Genomic DNA, 4,969 nt, shown 5'->3' with positions numbered 1-4,969 from the left:
AAAAAAACACCCCCAAAATATAGACTCTTACCCACATGAGTAGTGAATGTGACTTCTCTGGTATTGGCAGCCAAAATTTTCTTGGTGGTCTGTCGCTACCTCAGTTAGAATAGTTGTGACCATCTCCTGCCATACCAGGTGCAATGTCGCAGCCTGTGTCATACTCCGATTCCAGATTTGGCCATGGTAGAAATGAGTACGGTTTTATACAGCTTTCTAACAAAAACTGTTAAGTTAATATTTAATTTTAATAGATTTTGTACCTTTTTTTTTTATTTAATCATTTTTATTTTCCTGTTTGTACCTCATTACTTGTTTGTACAGTACTTGGCATCTACATCAGAGGCATCTATTGGTTTTGTGGTGTATAAATGACCTGAAAACAATGTGTTGACTACTGTAGCCGGTGCCTGTGTCCTCTTCTCATGTTGGTGAAGAGGTGACATCTTTACGAATAAAGCATCTGTTTCCGTTTTAATAATCCCCTTGTATTTCTTGTATTATCTTGGATCTTATCTTGTATTTCTTGGAACATGAACTGAAAGGTCAGAATTATCTTGTACATAAAATCGTAAGCTATCTTTAAGATACTGGAATAAATGTAACTATTTTTCTAAGTTTTGTTGTTTGCTGTGGTGCCTGTCTTACTTTACCAATAGTGGTGTCTTAAAGAAAGGAACAAAGGATCTAATACACATCAGAAGCACAAAACATATGTAACAGTTAGGACCATAAATCTCATAATGAGGATTAGGGCTGTGGAGTCGGTAAGGCTACTTTCACACTAGCGTTCGGGTGTCCGCTCGTGCGCACCGTTTGAAGGGGCTCACGAGCGGCCCCGAACGCATCCGTCTGGCCCCAATGCATTCTCAGTGGAGGCGGATCCACTGAGAATGCATCCGCCTGCCAGCGTTCAGCCTCCGCTCCGCTCAGTGAGCGGACACCGTTCGGGTGTCCGCCTGGCCGTGCGGAGGCGAGCGGATCCGTCCACACTTACAATGTAAGTCAATGGGGACGGATCCGCTTGAAGATGACACTATATGGCTCAATCTTCAAGCGGATCCGTTCCCCATTGACTTTCAATGTAAAGTCTGAACGGATCCGCTCAGACAACTTTCACACTTAGAAAATTTTCCAAGTTTTAATGCAGACGCATCCGTTCTGAACGGATGCGAACGTCTGCATTATCGGAGCGGATCCGTCTGATGAAACATCAGACGGATCCGCTCCGAACGCTAGTGTGAAAGTAGCCTTAGCCGAAGCTCTGACTCCTGCATTTTATCACACTCCGACTCCTTCATTAATGGCCAATAATTTAGTAGTAATTTTACTGTAATAAAGTGGTAACATTGGGCTCTTTCTGACCAACATGTAAGTAATTGGGCTACTTAGAATTTAAAGGGGTATTCCAGTTGTTTAAAGTTATCCCCTAGCCACAGGATAGGGGATAACTATTAGATTGTGTGGGTCCTACCACTGGGACCCCCACTGATCTCGTGATAGGTAGGGGTACCAGTGGTAGGACCCCCGCTGATCTAATAATCCCCTATCCTGTGGCTAGGGGATAACTTCAAACTGGAATTTGAACCATATTTATTGGAATATAATTTCAGAAATTACTGACCTTTTCTAAATTCCTGGAAGTAAACATGTAATGCACTATGCATTTTATAACTGGAAAACATACTTAATACTTGTAAGAAATCTATGAATTTGAAGTGAGAAAAGCTCTATATGGATGTCCTGGAAATGCAGAGAATAATGTGCAAGTGTAAATGGGAAAAAAAGAAACGCAAAAGGTGGAGGTGCTATATTCAGTGCTTGCCTTAAAGGGGTTGTCTGGGAATAGATAACTTTTCACAGGTGCCTTCAGCTATGGAAAGATTCATACTTGCCTGCTCTCCGCAGCTCTGGTCCTGCACACTGTATTCTGTGTGTCTCTTCCAGTCTGCGGCTTGTTTACTTCCTGTCCGGCATGATCATCTGCTCCTCTGCAGCCAGTAACTGGATTCAGCGATGATGTGTCCACAATAGACATATCACCATTGCAGCAGAGTACATTATCGTGCCAATGTCAAGAACAAGTTAAAGAGGACCTTTCATGGGTCCAGACATTATAAAATAAGCGGCACTTTAGGTAGGGCTTGGGCACAGCTCCGTTCGCCCTCTGTGGCCCCCGTACATTCCTGCGCCTGGTATACTAACTACTAGTATCGGAGCAATGAGGAGGGTTTCTCAATGGGCGTCTCCTTGCTGTGACTCTCTGCGCTGCGATTGGACAGCGCTACAGCCAGGGAGAAGGAGACACCCATTGAGAAACCCTGGCGTCTCCTCCTCATTGCTCCGATACTAGTAGTTAGTATACCAGGCGCAGGAATTTACGGGGGCCACAGCGGGCGAACGGAGCGGCGTCCAGGAATAATAGTAAGCTCTATTAGATCCCTGTTTGATGCCCTACCTAAAGTGCCACTTATTTTATAATCTTCAAGACACTGGCGTATCTAGATTCAACTCGATAGCGAGGGGTAAAAAGACAAAAGGAGGGGTAGGGGGTGCACAATAGGGTAGTACGTCCAACACAAGTGTAAATTGGTTAGAAGACAAAGGTACTCTCCTTTTAGGGCTGTGCTACTGATAGGCACAACACTATTGTAGACTTATAGGATTATAGACCCTTTTTCCAGGACTGCAGCCGCAGAAGGAATTTTTTTGGGATCGGATGCCCAATCCCCCAAAGGATGCTTGTAGGAGAACATAGTTCTGGTCAGGCGCAAAATCACTGGTGGAGAGGTCTTTTCAGATCAAATCTTCTTTTTTTCATAAATGGCGTATATATCTAAAACACGTTTCGGGGCTCAAAAAGTCCCCTTCATTAGGTTACTAGGTAATCACCTAGTAACCTGATGAAGGAGACTTTTTTGAGCCCCGAAGCGCGTTTTTTTGTATATACGCTATTTATTAAATAAAGAAGATTTGATCTGAAAAGACCTCTCCACCAGTGATTTTGCGCCTGACCAGAACGATCTTCTCCTACTTATTTTATAATGTCTGGAGTCATAAAAGGTCCTCTTTAAGCAACAGACCAGAAGATGGACACAAGGGAGCCACCACACAGGACAAGAGCAGCGGAAAGTAGGCGAGTATGATTCTTTCCATAGTGGAGGCAGGCTCCTGTGAAAAGTTACTTATTCCTAGACAACCCCTTTAATGCTGTCTTCATGTTCCATGTAGCAGTTCTGAGATGACTGAGGTAGAGGAGGAACTTGCTACTGAGCATCTGCAGCACAGTTCCACTGTCACTAAGGGCTTGGAGCAGCATGAAGATAACTAGTATAAGGTATAGAAGAGGTTAGAACTGATTTTCTATCACCACTACAACACCCTGCTTATCACTGATTTTGATAAATAAAGGCCTTTTATGGATAGATGATAAAATATATTTATGATTAACATTTCTAAACTTTTTCTAGATTTATATGAAATTTAATTACACAATATTAATAACAGATTATTTTTTAAGCTGCAGTTGGTACAATTCTACCTACTTTGGCTCTGACTCCACAGGTGTGGAAGACTAGAAATAAGATGGGTGTCAATACCAACAGTGTTGAAGATCTGCATTAGACATGGCACAGTGTATACCAGTTGTTTTTTTGAATGTCCCTTTAATACATTTCTTGGAATGTAAGCGGCTGGAGTCAGTGCTACTGTCGCATTCCTTGTGTCAAGCCACTTGTGACCCAGTGACAACGTCTAAAGCTTCTTATTGGGTCTAAGGAGAAAAAGGACTGGACTGTTGTGGAGTAGTCCAGACTCCAAAGTCTGTTTTAAGATGAAAGTCAATTCTGCATTTCATTTGGAAATCAAGTTCCGAGAGTCTGGAAGAAGAGTGGAGAGGTACACAGTCTAAGTTGCTTGAGGTCCACTGTGACGTTTCCACAGTCGGTGATGGTTTGGAGAGCCATGTCATCTGCTGGTGTTAGTCCACTGTGTTGTATCAAGTCCAAAGTTGGTGCAGCCATCTACCAGGAAATTTTGGAGCACTCTTCATACTTCCCTCTGCTGGTGTGTTTAGTATTTATTGTCTTTTTGAACGGTCTTCTTATAAAAGGAAAACTCTTTACTAGCTTTTTTTTTTGTGGGGGGGGGGGGGGGGGAGAAGGGCAACAAACTTTGTCTTGGTAGGATCAACTAATTTATCACTCTTGGGGCTCATGCACACGACCGTTGTTTTGCGGTCCGTTTTTCACAGATCTGTTGTTCTGTATCTGAGGTTTTTTTTCTCTCTGATTTAAGTCCTCCTGCGTTCCGTTGTTCCACAAAACATCTCCGTATGGTTTCCGTATGTGATCCATTTTTTGTGGATCGGAAACCGAAACCGTAACTTATTACTCGCCAAACACATGAGCAATATGTGCTGGGCATAGCCTTTCTACAGTATGGATCCCCAAAATACAGATGTGTTCTGTGTGCGTTCTGTATTTTTTGCGGACCTATTGACTTGAATGGTGCCTCAGACCATGATTTGCAGACAATAATAGGACATTCACTACTTTTTTGCGGAACGGAAATACGGAAACGGAATGCAGACTGAGTACCTTCCGTTGTTTTTGCAGACCCGTTGAAGTACATGGTTAAGCATACGATCCACAAAAAAACTGAACGGAAGCGGAAAGAAAATACGTTTGTGTGCATGAGCCCTTAGGCCAAGTTCACACTTCAGTTATTTGGTCAGTTATTTTGAGCCAATACCCGTAGTAAAGCCTACTCAGAGATCAGGTGTAATGACTTCATTTGAACCTATTCTGTGTTTTGACCCACATCTGGTTTTGACAATGATTGAAATAACTGACCAAATAAATTATATGGATAAGCCTAAATAAAGGCTTGAGGCCACAACAGGCTGTTGTATACCAACCGATCCAGCAACTTTTTTGCAATCAGCGTCCCTTCCTTGAGGGTACATTAC

The sequence above is a fragment of the Bufo bufo genome, chromosome 2 (assembly GCF_905171765.1).
Source record: "Bufo bufo chromosome 2, aBufBuf1.1, whole genome shotgun sequence".
In the NCBI taxonomy this organism is placed as follows: Eukaryota; Metazoa; Chordata; class Amphibia; order Anura; family Bufonidae; genus Bufo; species Bufo bufo.
This window is presented reverse-complemented; position numbering follows the sequence as displayed.